Genomic DNA, 14,412 nt, shown 5'->3' with positions numbered 1-14,412 from the left:
GCAGGGGGATGGGGGTGCATGCTAATGTGTCAGCTAGCTGTGCAAAAAAAGTGTGAGGCTCCTGGGAGAAGCAGAGTGTATTGATGGCCTATAAGTAAGCTTGCCAAGTTTGGACAGAGGCACTGACAGTGCCACAGTTGTGTTATATTTGCCCTCCAGGGTTTCTGTAGCCGTCTTATTGGGTGCCTCCGTGGCTCTTTTGTTCTCTGTGTTTGCGCCTCTCTCTCTCTTTTTGCCACTCAGTACTGGAAGTGCTCAGGGTGGCTTGTTGCATCCACAGCCGACGCCTGCCGTCATGGTTGCAGAGCGCATGCTCAGATATGCAACAGCTTCCCTGCTCTTTGTTTGGCGAGGTGTAATTGTGCTGGATGGAGCTGTTGCATTCAGGCGTGCACAAACTCAGACCTCATGCTTTGTGACATCCATGAAAAGAGGAAAAAGGTCAGGTTTTCTCTTCCAGAAAGTATACATTATATATTTAACCATCTGTCCTTGTATCTATCACCATCCAGCCATCAAATTTGCATTTGCAGCTTGAGACCTCCTTGTAATCTCGTGTGCGATACATATGACGATTCCTTCTCTAACAGCTCTGATTAGTGCAGCTTTAAGGGACTCAGCCAGAGTTTTGCCCCACTAAGCAGCTTTTAGTTTGGCCAGGCCTCCAGGCTGGTGGAGCTTTATGGGGCTACATCGTGTCACTATCACGACCTGGCCGATCTCCCTGACGGCGCCACGGGAGTCTGAGGGTATTCACAGTGGGAGGAAGAGGAGGAAAGAAAAGAGCAAAGTGAGAGTATGTCTACCAAATATTTACAGAGTACAGAAGAAGGGGATAACAGCAATAGAGTTTCACCCACTCAAATGAAGTTTTCCTTGGACATGATATCATTAATCCTATTTATTTAACCTTAATGTGATACCGTACATGTCATAGTTGCCGCCTTTGTCCAGGTTAGTGTTCCACTTTTTGTCCAGAAGTGTTATTCACAGTGTTTTAAGCCTAATTAACAATAAAACAGGTTAGATCTACTGTCGTCTCACCTCAGTGACCTTCTGGGAAACGTCAACATCAGCAAACGTCAGGAAATGTCAGCAAATATCAGCGTTTGATGTCCATATGTAGACTGAAGCCTTAATAATAAAAAAAAAAAGAACAAGGTCTCGCACATTTCTGGCTCTGCCTCACACCTCTTCGCTGCGAGAGGGACGCACAAGGGAGGCACACACACAAACATACACACAAACCCACGCTGTGTTCATTTGCGGAGATTACAGAGGTTTAAAGTGCGATTTGTTTTCACAAAACCAATTGAAGCCCCTAAGTAATATTAATGTTTCGCAAATCAGATTTTATGCAATGAATATGCACTTAGAGATTTTAAAGCTCAGCAAACAGACTGCTACACCAGTTTCTGTGCACAGTAATCACTTCCATTCATATTTTTGTCTGATGTTGAAGTTTGTGCATAAACGGTAGGATCGGAGTTTCAGCAGATTAAATGGGAACTGGACAGCTTTACAGAGCAGCGTCATGAACTGTATTATTAACAAGGCGAGCTCATTAGAGCCGAGTGAGAGGGAAGAAGAAGAACAAGAAGAAGTAGCGAGATAGGAGATAGAAAAATGAGAAATCAAGAGAGACAGAGAGGAACGGAGAGGGAGGGGAGGGAAATGAGAGGGAGAGAAAAGAAGAGACCACGGGAGAGATGGGGGGGATGGTGAGAAAAGCTAAGCTAAGCAAAAGGGTGAAGGAGTGGATTGTAAACGTGAAGCACACAGATGGAGGTAATATTAGAAGGAGAAGCCGGTGTTGTTAAAAAATTTTTTTTTAAATAAAAAAAAAAAGGTTGTTATGAACATGGTTTTTGATGGAGTTTTGGTGTGGCATACGCCCTCGAAAAACCTTTGTGAGGGATGCTGGGATATTTACACCAGTCCTGGGCTCCAGGGTGACAAGAGGTAGCCACAGTATAGCCAGATAACCATGGCAACCAGCGCTGGCCAATCCATAAGAGCACACATACAGTACATGTATGCATAGAAATACACACACATTACATAAAGAGAGCAAGAGACCTTCTGCTTCACTGCCTCCTCCAGCTACAGGCTCGCCCTTCTTGGTAATGTGTTGTGATTGTGTCTATGTGTCTATTGTTTTGTTTTTTGTTTTTTATCTTCAGGATCCAGCGTAATGATATTCATCAAAACAATTATTTTATAGTTTTAGTTTTTGATGTCCGGCTTGAAATTAGCTACTTGTCAGCGAGAGAAGTGGCTTTTTTATTTTAAATATTACATTCTGAATTCTGCCAGTACATTTCAATATACTTACCCCGTTAGCTACTTTAAGCTCATCCACTGTTAACATTGACAAAAGCTTTGCTGCAGCGAGCTATTTTTCATCAGCCACCAACCATTAGCCTTTCTTTCCTTCCAGGTGTGATATAGCCTGACTGCACCAGACTATTGCTCACAGCTTCGGTTTTCTTCACCGAGATTTTAGTCTGGATTCGCTGCTCGAGTTAGCGATCGCTCAGCCATTCTGCAGGGCGGACCAATCAGTGACCCGTGTCGGCGGTTGTGTGCATTTGTCCCGCCCCTCCTTCACTGTGATTGGACAGCTGGGTAAAAAGTGACTGTGACGAGCCCAAAGTTGAACACTCTCGGTGACTGAAAACAAAACAGTGCAGAAGAACGGTAGTTGCAGTGAGGGCAGAGTGTCAGTTTTGGCGCACGTTGATTGGTTGAAATTTAGCCAAGGTCTACGCCCAGTAGGTTCGAAAGACTGCGAATGATTCTCAATGAAGGCCTAAGATAATGATGGCTAAACTGAGAGCAGTCAGTAATGTTATCATTTACACCTGTGCAGCATCTGCAGTGACATGCCAGAGATGTCTGCTGTGAAAATGGTGTGTTTGATTTGTCAATTTGAGGAAGTGTCTGTCAGAGGAAGGAGTTCTCAGGTGAGTGTCAGGTTCCCACAACTCGGCTAGAATTTTAAAGGTCATTTTTTTCATCAACCTCCCTCGACAAAAGAACGAAAGGAAAGATGTGACAGGACGTTCACTGCCTTTTCCTCCAAGTTTGAAATGTCTAATTAAATTGCAATATCTTTTGGATTTTCTGACTTTAACTCTTAAAGTCAGGATTGTAGTTGTCTTGGCCGATTCTCCCTTTATGCTCACTCGCTTCATTCAGCTGGAAAGCTTTTGACTTAAATCCAAGAGCTGCTGTAATGTAAGTTATTGCTTGAGGATTATGTCTTGGATGATGGAGAGGCTTTCTGTTTTTCAGGATTCCCAGAGGAGACCAAATGTCTGCATTACTCCCTCAATGTGCTGCGGTCTGACAGATTAGAGATGGAGGTTATAACCACACATGTATGTCGAACATAAGAAAGCCCTGCTGGAAATCTGTGAAATATTCTGCATGGGTCATCGAATCCACTGACTGATAACTTGCGGCACAAATAGTAAGGACTGCGCGTCTGCTATTGAACTGTGTATTTATCAAAGGAGGATGAGTCAGACAATTACAGATGCCGGTGAGTGTCGGTTATATCAGGTTCTATTGTAGTCGGGAGCAATGGAGAGCACTTAACCTAATGGCCTTCAGCAATTGCTGAACTGTAAAACGGATCATGTGTAAACGTGTGTGTGTGTGTGTGTGTGTTTGCTTGTTCGTGTGTGTGTGTGTGTGTGTGTGTGTGTGTGTGTGTGTGTGTGTGTGTGTGTGTGAGGCTTCACAGTAAGTGGCAGCAGTTAAATGGCATCATGGAGGAGAGGGAGCTCAGCCTCAGGGCATTTCCACCACGTCCTTTTCTCCTTCCCCACGCTCCTTCCTTTTTTTTTAACCGTCTTCTTCGAGGCAGAGGAAAGTGTTTCTTTTAGACAATCCGAGTGTTTGTGCTCCAGCCGTGCTCTCACCTACCGTGTCCTCTCTGCTGGGAAATTTCTCCCCTCTGCCAAATGGAGAAGCATGCATTTTTAAAAGCCAACCCCCGCTCTCTTCTGTACTCCTATCTCCTGTATCTCTCTGCCTCCTCGATCATTCTGTCTCTGTCTTAATTTCTTTTTCTCTTCTTCCATCTTCCTCCTCTATCTTCACTGTCTCTCTCTGTCCCCCTGGTTTTTTTTTTCCTCCTCATATTTTTGCTTGTTTCCACTCTCTCTCCTCTCAGCATGAGGTCTGAGTGCCTCAGTTCATCCATTTGATTCACTGGTTCTTGCCTGGGTTAATTGGGGAGATTGACTAACCTCCAAAAATGCATGCACACACTCACGAGTGGAAGTTTGACTCCTCTAATATGTTTACAGTAGCACATGGCTTCCAGTCAGATAGAAAGGAGGACAGCCAGAGGCTCCAGACGTGGTATTAAACATTCCAGCAAATGCTCATTAAGCCGAGATCACGATTCCCACAAACAGCAAAGTAGACAGGAATGTCTGGTTTCTGGCTGAAGCCTTTAAGGCATCACCTAAAACATAAATTAACTGTTGTTTTAAAGGTCCCTTATCGTTTAAATTCAGATTTACATACATCTTTTGATTATAAAGAGGGTTTTGGTGCTATATAAATACGAGGAAAACTGCACACAGCTAGTGTTAAGTTCATTTGTGATGTCACAAAGTCCCACTCATGTCATATGTCTGCGCCTTCATTAAACAACTTTTTTTTTTAAACGTTTTAGAAACCACAGGTTTATCCTCTTATGGATATCAAGACTCTAAATAAAACACAAAAAAAAGTGTCAAATATGGGACCGGTAAAGGAGTATTTTGACATTTTTGGACGTTTTTATTTTTTGCAGCAGGCAATCTGCATAGCATAAAGATTGGAAACAGCTAGTTTGATTCTTTCCAAAGACTTTCTTTCTAAAAGCCTCTCTGAGGCTCAATAATTGGCTACTTTGGAGGTGCTGGCAGGTGACGGTGATACCAATCTTCTCATCCAACTTTCTGCATAAAAGCAATGGTAATGCTATGATAATTTCCCCCCCAAAATGTTTACTTTCCATTGAGTTGACCTTCATGTACCTGCAGGTTTCTAATGTCATCTGCATGCACTTCATCAAGTCTCAGCTGTGTGTCAGGTTGAACTGAGTTCGCAGCAGATTAACATGTTTGTTGAGGGCTGCAGTCAACTCATCAGGGATCTATTGACCATGTGTTGTCTCTGCCGATGCTTCTGTTATGTCAGAGGATTTGGCCGTCTTTGCAGAGACATAAAGGACCATCCGAAGACTAAATCCCCCGTCGCTGAGTCTCTGTTATTTTCCACTCTCTTCTGTCTCTCTAAGCCAAGCAGGGTCAGACGGTCTTTGATTTAATTCCTATTGTCCCACCTGGCGTTTTAGCTCAGTAATTGGAGTGTGCCAGACAATAGTTTTGTTGACAAGACAGTGTGCTTTTACAAGTTTTTAAAGCAACAGTCAGCAATGAAAACATCCCCCTTTGAACCACCAACACGCCACTTAAGCTGTATGTTAATACCAAGGCGAGAGTTTGTCATCCATCAGACTTAATAATGCCTGCAGGAGTTGGCCAAACATAAAAGCTGAAAGTACCTGATCTCCAATTAAACCTCCTGATTCTGCCCTGCCCAACACCCTTCCCCGCTGCTTTTGCAGTGGCTCAACATTAGCTCTCAGGGGTAAGGAAACTCTTAAATGCTTTAGGCGATCATGCAGAGCGCCAGTAAAAGAAACCTCATCTTTGCTCTCTCTTCACAGGCTTTCAGCTGGAATTAAACCATAAATTCAGACCTGTTTCATGGCACCAGAACGTGCTGCGGTTTTCCTTTTGGCTGTCAGCTGTGGACTGTCAGAGGCGCGTAGGGCTTTATGAGCGTTTGAAAAGAGGACAACAAATCCTCCAAAGCAAGGAAACATATACAATAGACACAATAGATAGCATGATAATGTTTACGGTCTGCACAGTCTGTATTGACTGCCTTTTAGGGACAGCAGCTAAAACTCATACAATATTTCATAGCAGTACATATAACGTGCCAATGCAGTTGCAGAATTGTGAGATAGTTATTTGAGGATCTCACCGTGAGAGACAATACGTTGTGTAGTACCGTTCCAAAGACACCCGGGTCCGTAATTAAAGATCTCCCTGTCTTAAGGCTTATGTTGCTGTTTTTATTCATATCTCGCTGCTCATTCATCTTTTCTTTACAGCCATATTTTCTAGGCCAAGTGAATATTCCACTCCAGTTGTCATGCCAACAGATTAGCGTGCTCTTGCGTGGTCTCAGCAGTCAGTACTGGAGTCCGGGAGAGTGTGTGTGTGTGTGTGTGTGTGTGTGTGTGTCTTCTCTGCAGGGTCTCAAGGCTCTGACATGCACTCAGATACACACAAGCTGGATATAATTAAGCGCACACACACACACACTCAGATCCACATGGCAGAATGCTTTTGACTAACTTTTGTATCAGACTTCACATCACATGGAGGTATACAGGATCAAAAAATTACATGAGTTTTATGATTGCTTTTTTTCCCACCTTCTCCCTCTGTGCTGGGATAAGACTTGGTAATATAAGGGTTAAAAAATTCAAAAGAAATAAATACTGGCATGTTTCTTTTATTGCTTTGTCCCTGTATGTGTGTCAGTGGTCTAAAGCAGTGCACAGTTTATTAGATTAGCTTGCACAATAGCCTGCAAAAATTGGGCCAGAGCGGGAGCGAGATAATTTAAAACTCTGAGTCCTCAGAGATGAAGTTTAAAAACCGCTGCTCTATTTTGGTTCTAATATGCCACGTCATGTCCAACAATAATGAATATTACTGAGTCACACGCCGCAACTATTCCATGAACCGTGGCTCATGGACCGTCAGTCTGATGGCCATCTTCTCTCCTTGTGAAGAATCACAATATATTTCTGTGCTTAACTATCAGATTTACACAGTAATTTTCCAAATTGTAACTCGGTTAAGCCAACGCTAGTTATTTTTAGACTTTTCCTTGGCATGTCGAGCAATTTGGTTTGTTTTATAACTGTTTGTATTAGAGCCGGCAGGCTGTTTGAAAGTCTGTTGTCTCAGGTCCATTTTTCTCTCTTGCGAGTCTCCTGTTTTACTCTCCTTGCTTCACTTTTTTCCACCACCACCAAAACCTCAAATACGTCAGCAAGCAAGCTGCTTATGTAACTGGCCTTCAAACCAGCCTGACAGTTTACTTCCTTTTCGCCCATTTTTCACAGATGTATGCAGAACCATGCTTCCACACATAAATATGCAGTGATGAATACCAAGGGACAGAAGCATGTACTCGCAGTGTGATGCTGCTCTTATTCATCAGCTCCCCCCTTACATAAATTAAAGGTATTCTATTGGAAAGTAGAAGAGCCACACAAGAATTTCACTTGCAGGTACTTTTAAGGAAGCATCAGGCCATTTTTAAAGTATTCTTTAAAATCAAACTGTATATAAAGATTTCTATTGGAGCAGAAACTAAATTTAGTCTTTATTTCATGTTTTTTTTTCTAAAGCTATTCAGGCAATTTGTACCACTATGGGTGTAACACATGATCACGTAAACAAAATAACATTAGAGATATTTTTCTACTGTGACATGATGTTTTTTCTATTTACCTCCACCGTGATGATTCAGCTCTATGACTCTGCTACCGAGATACAATTTATAAATAGAGACAAATGATAATATACCATTTTCATTTTAGGGCGAATATAATACTATTTCTTTTTTATGTTTATGCCCATTTTTATACTTTGAATGTGTCCTGCTGAGTCTCAGTTGACCCTGATTTGTTTAAGATTAACACCACATAAACTCCACAATCTAATTACCGTCACACCCTGACGATTATGATTAATGTTCCAACATGATAAAGTTTTCTGCAGTTATGTTTGCAGCAGATCATCATATTCCCGCCGTCATTTCCTGGAAAAACGTTGAACATTTAAAGGTGGAGTTGGTGATTCTTAAAAATGACAAGCAGCTGAGTTAAAAGTCTCTTGGCAAGCTAGTTATCTCAATAGCTAAATTTAGCTATAGGCAAAGCAGATTAAACAATTTTACATAACTGTGTTATCTTAAAGTGATGTTTATGTTTGAAACAAAAATGGTTTGTCAAAACATAACCAATAGTTCAACATTTTAGGAATCGCTAGCTCTATTTATAACAATTCTTGCTGTGAAGGTTGTTGCCTGTTTTGATTGAAGTCTGCAGAGTTTTTCATGCTCGGAGAATAAATGCATGTTTGATTACCTCACAAAGTTTGAGGAGAACAAACTGTTTGAACTTTTTTTTGCATAGCAAACATGGCTGACATCCAACAGCGCGGCCTCTAGTTTTACCGTGGCTGCAGCAGCAACTGGGACAAACTGTCTCTGCCAGCGGTTGTGCATCTTCCCCGAAGATGAGCATTTGTTGAGATTCGTGTAGGCACAGAAATTAATGTCAGTTAACTAAAGTGGCTCCTCATTATGCGAACTGGCCCCAGAGCTTGGAATGCAGTGACGGTTTAACACCGTTTATCCCATTTTCTATGAAAGCTGAGGTTTAGTTCAGGCTCAGTCTCATTGCTAATGTAGCTTTGCCCTGGCAAACATATAAATCTTTAAGCTGTCAGCTGTTCTTTCCGCCTTATGCAGCTTTGATGTTTCATGCACTTCGTGCTCACATGTGCAGAAACACTTTGTTTTCTTACAAGTTCCATTGTGCACCGTTTTTGGCCACTTCTGGCAGAGGACTCTGCATCATTCTCCTCCCGCCGAGGCAAACAGAGAGCATTTTATAAAGGAGTCAGGCAAAAACACAAACAATTTGTGGTGACGATTGTTCTGCCAGCTTACTCTCGGGATTTGGCTGTTGCCTCCAAGCAGCTGGCTGCGGGACACAAAGACAGTTTCTGTAATCTGTCCTCCTCTTTCTTTGCTACTCAACCACAAATACAAAAAAAAAAAAACTTTAAAAACCTACGCACTGATCCAGTATTGTGACTCTGCAACAGTAATGGACAAATGAATAACTGTAGATTTTCCCATCTTTTCATTCACCTGAAATGGACTTTATGTACTAACATCTGCCTAAAAAGTTGGCAGGAGAGATGGGAAAGAGTCTGCTGAGCCACCACAACAGATATATTAGCCAGGACAGTTGGAAGCAGCTACCTCAGTCTGGAAATAATGGAGCTGCTCGTTTGGACTGCAGGTTGCTGCTGCAGCGTGTAATAACAGGCAATCTGAACACAACTGCTGTTTTTGCAAATGAGAAGCATCACGTCTCGTCTTACTGTCGAGCTGACTGATATGCGATATGAAAACCATCTTCACTGATGACTGAGCGCAGTCAATTACCATATGCATATGTGCCTTTTTACAACACTTACTCAAAGTGACTCACCGTATACTGACTGTATCAAGTAGTGTCACGCATCAAGAGTGCAGAGCGTTATGAGGCGTCCTGTTTCAGTGCATTTCTATACTGTGCTTTAAAATGCACACGGTGCTTTGATTTTTCTGTCTCTGTCGTTGGTGCTGCATCATGAGGAGGTTTACGGTGTATTAACCTCTTGTTCTGGCCTCAGCAGCATCACTGGAGAAGCTAATCCTTCAAATCAGTTTAGGCCATTTTGATCTCCTAATGACAGCCTGCGACTGACAGATTTCTATTCAGGGACAATAGTGTCAGGCGGTTTGCTTGATTTTGTTCTGCACCTTTATTCATCAAACCTCAAAGAGTTGCATGTAGGAGTGCTCTAATGTACCAGCTTAAGAGTGAAAATCTTCACTGAGGGAAAACAGAACTTAGTACCACACTGTGATTGCAGATAAAATCAATACTGTATTCATGTTGTTTGTTTGCACCCTTTTTAACTCTCTTAACCCTGAGCAAGCAGTTTCTGGGCGTTTTGTTCTCTGGCCATATTTCTACTCACTCTGGGCTCATTTTTCACTGCAGCAGCAATTTTTGCACTTCGATGGAAACAACACAATCATGGCTGGAAGAAGGGAGAACTCAAACATGTCTTTTGTGCAGTACGATCGAAGAGAAAACGGAAGCATGTCATCTGAGATCTACTCTTAACCGACTTAAGAGACCTCTGGAGCTCCCTTAAATTTATTTTCTTTCAGTCAAAGGAAGTTTGATAGTCTTTACCTGTGAGTAGGAGTAAAACTGACATTTTACTGATGAAAATCAGCATTTAGCTGGCTTCTGAAAAAATGACTACATTATTTCTGTCATCATAAACTGCATGTGTTTGTTTGAAGCAGGTGGTTGGTGGTGTTTGATAGAATATTTGAAATGAAATTAAAGTGTTTTGGCAAACCAGTGGGAGCTCCCTGTAGGTACCCCAGTGCTGTTCGCTAACTGCTTTGTGCAACTCCTCGTTTCTCCAAATTGTTACAACTGAGGTGACTCAACAACATTGGAGTCATGAATGACAATTTCAGAGGTCTGCATTAGCCATTAACAGTGCTTTGCTTATTATAGTTGTCTGTAATCTACTGGGGATCACTTTGGGACCAACAATCTAAAGCTTAAGTCTTCATCTAACTGAGCTCACATTTTAAGTTTAAAACCCCAAAACATTGATTGTTTGAAACAGCATCACAGATAAGTATGACGTTTCCACTTTTGTGAAAAGAGTGAGCATGGCTTGAGGATTGAACAGGTTGGGACATTTTTTTTTTAAAACAACAATTTTCTTTTTGTGGTCTTTACTTTATGACGTCTAATCAGGTCTCAAATCAGCTTTCTGAACACTTTCAACCCAAAGATACGTTCCTATACGGTTTGGATGATAAAAGATTTCACATAATCATTGCTTCCAACAGACAAAAGCTTAAAGACTGCTGTATTAATCACTTAAAGCAATCAGTAAGTGTGTTGTCTGTCTAAAATAAACAACCTTTAACCTTTTAGAGGCAGACATTTAACCATTCAGCATCATACAGACAGAATAAGAACATAAAATTTGACTTGCCAGCAACAACCACTTTAAAACTGGCTGCACCTTCATTTTTATTTCTATTTTCTGCTCATTTTCATCAGCCAGCTTTAAAAATTGGTTTTGATCCTGCCTGATTTTGAGTCACCACCTAAGTTTTCACTACCGTTGCTGTTTTATACACCTAAACTGGAGTTCAGATATGAATCTGTACTGCATGCACACACAGATTTGCATACAGCTACATGTGGCTATTTTCGGCAGTTTCCTTCTTTGTTGTCAGTGCACCGCTGCCTTGAGCACCAAGGCCTCTGAAAGTGGAGCAGCACAATAACTTTGATGTTGTGATGTCTGCAGGGTGGTGTACTGTACGAGCCGCAGTGTGGATGGAAACTGAGATGCTTACAAGACCCTCTGACAGCACAGATTACTGTCGGAGACACAACGAGGGCTGACATGCAAACGCCCCACAGCCACGCACAGTTCAAAAGAGAATGGACTGACAGTAATACTGGGATACAATTACTAGATAGCTATAGTTACCAAGACTTCAATGACTCAACCTCTGGCTGGACCTGATTCATAGAAACACAGAGGAAATGAATGCAAATTGTTCATAAATCAACTCTGTTTCAATGAAATGCTGAAGATAAGTACTTTATTTGTCTGAGACTGAAAACCAATTCACATAATGGCAAGAAAGCCGTTCTATACTCCTATGCAAAAATGCCGTTACCAAGCAGTTAGTGTGCTAAATTTAAATTCTACCTCCCTCCGTTTTGGCAATTCATCATCAGAAGAGCGGATCAAAGTGCTAATTATGTTTCATGCTTCAGAGTTTTTTTTTAATGCGTTTAATTACTAAAATATTCTTCTTTCCTCTGCATGTGTTTGCTTTTACTACCTGTGTTTCCTGAGTCAGCAGCGTATCCCTCTCTTCTGACAGCTCGTGGTTGTGCTGTTCATGTCGAATCAGGGGAGTGATGCTGGAGGAGTGAATGTAGTGCAAGCAGACAGGAAGTTTGGCACCAGAAATAGAGAGGTGAACTTAACGCTGTGACTTTGCCGGTTAGACTGAACCGATGTGACGGGACCAGGTGCGAGCAGGTTGATGCATCTGTAGCAGTGATGTGAGGTCGTGGCAGGATGCTTGTGGATGCCGGTCACGCCTTGCATCTGAAACAGTGAAAAACAATATGAATTTGCATGCGAGAGAGGCGAGATGAGAAAGCCAAGGATGGAGCGGAAGGAGTTTGGGTGAAACAGCATCTCATTAACCTTAAAATGACCCGAGACTCAGAGGAGAGCAGCCTAATGGATGGGCTGAGTGTGTACAGTATTATTAGTGTATGTGCATTTTTATGAGATGAAAAAGAAAAGAAAAAGTACCTGGGTGTATTTGAGGGATAATTAGTCTTTTAAACCCTGCAAATTCAGGGCTATGAATACATAATTCATATGTTCATCATTAGAGACCCTCATTAATGTGACCTTAGACAGTCTCGATGTGTTTGATGCCACAATCTACAGATTGTATGATGTTATTTAAGCTACAAATCAGGCTCCACTGGACACTTTGGGACAAATTTTGAGCTTTCAACATTCAGTTGTCTGCTTTCCTTAAAGGGCTGAACTCAAAGTCTTTACTACCCGTCTCGTTTGAGTTCAGTAGTCTGAGATTGAACATTTTCCCCTCAGTTCCAAGTAAACGCATCACTGTCAGCTGTTGCAGAACGGAAACACTGAGTTGAGCATCGACATTGTCTGGGAGAAGAACTGCAGCCATGAGCTCCACCGTGGCAGCGCGCATTATTCCTGCATGCGGTCGCTCACAATGTCCCTGTTGCATTCAGTTGCCTGTGGGTGTAGTCATCATTGTCTGCGCTGCAAGGTTACTTTGTTCAAAATCATTGTGGGATGAAATCATATTTGATCCTGGAACTTAAAAATAACGGCTTCAGAGTCCAGTCAGAGTTATTCTAATGCTAAATACAACCAGTGAGACTTAAATGCGAGAACCTTTCACACGTGTATATGATGATTCCCCTGCATCAATCATTGTGCTCTGCGATTGGACCGTTTCCGTGGCAATGACTGGAGGAGAGGATTCTTCTGCAGCTCTGAGATTTCTGTCTGTCGCTGTCAGCTTGAATTTACTGTAGCACGGACTGGTTGTGTATAACCAAGGAGGATGGCATTTAAAGTGTGTGTGTGTGTGTGTGTGTGTGTGTGTGTGTGTGTGTGTGTGTGTGTGTGTGTGTGTGTGTGTGTGTGTACACACAAGGATGTGCTGTCAAGGTAAATTCAGAAGCATCTAATTTATTCATGTCCTGCGCAGCAATTGTTAATTTTTTAATGTCCATGACATGGACAGATCTGCCCGACAGTCCCGTGTTTGCATGCGTGTGCATGTCTGCGCACGTCCCATAACTGTCAGTCAGGAAAAACTGGTTTTCTTGTTGCTTCAGCTCCTTCCCAGCTCCTCCGTCTCTCTCTTGTCCCTCTCACTCCATCTCCTTCTCTCGTCTCCTCCGTTTTCCTGGTCTTTTAGCACAAGAACCTCATTTATTCATGCTTCTGGGCCTTCGGTGCCATTTTCAGCTTGCTGCCTGGAACTCCTTTTTAAAAATTAACAGAGTCGACAAGTTAACAAAAATAAATTAAACACATCATTGCCCTGCTGGTGCAATGGGGCTGATTTCGAGTACACATGAAAATGACTAATGGAAGACAACGTAGGTGTGGATAGTAAGACAACCTGGGAGAAAGTTATTTATAACTCCAGCTTGAAACACAGTCAGCATATGAATCTATTTTTTTGTTGTGTCCTTTTTTTTTTTACTTTATAGTGAAAGAAAGATAATATTGTTTCCTTTATCTCGGTGTGAGCCCGCTGCTTTCTTTTCATGAATACTTCTCTTCATAATGGATAAAAGTGATGCTGTTTGTTCGACGTTTTTGGGGGCTAGCGTCAGCCTTTGGCGAGCATTCCTACAGTAAGGAATGCTTTGAAAGCATTTTAAGCATTTCTATCCCAGAATAGAGTTTTCCCCACCATGTAATGAGTTCAAATACCAGTGCATTGCAATTTACTAAAATAGTAGTTATTGGGATACTGTCCTATTTACACGAGACCCTAGAGGCAATTACCTTAGCTAAGCACAAAAAAAGGAAGAAGCTCGCTTTGTTTAAAGTTTCAAAATACACAAACACCTCTAAAGTTTATTGATTAAAATTACAGCCTACTGATAGTCTAGCAGCTCAACACACTCGAAAACAGGTACAGTGATACTTTGAGATAAATGTCAGCATGCCAATACGCTCACAACAACTGTAACATGTTTAACATTGGCAGGTGTTCATATTTACCAACATTGTTTGGCTTGTTCGCCTGCAGCTAAAATTTGCTGATCAGCAAAAACATAGTTGTGCTGGTAATCACCAAAGTTATTAGAACTCTTCCTATCAGGAACAATAATGTATT

At 41.8% G+C, this 14,412-nt stretch overlaps 1 protein-coding gene across 3 annotated transcripts in view; it reads left to right on the top strand.

Moving 5' to 3' along the window:
* Positions 1–14,412, top strand: part of evlb (Enah/Vasp-like b) — a 46,683-nt gene that overhangs the window by 14,364 nt on the left and 17,907 nt on the right. The window lies entirely within an intron of this gene.

This window comes from Brachyistius frenatus, unplaced genomic scaffold (genome assembly GCF_029030835.1).
Source record: "Brachyistius frenatus isolate BFR_SWC_R1_liver_20210118 unplaced genomic scaffold, ASM2903083v1 Contig_153, whole genome shotgun sequence".
Classification (NCBI taxonomy): domain Eukaryota; kingdom Metazoa; phylum Chordata; class Actinopteri; family Embiotocidae; genus Brachyistius; species Brachyistius frenatus.
Note: the sequence above shows the minus strand (reverse complement) of the source record. Positions and strands in the feature narration are given on the sequence as shown.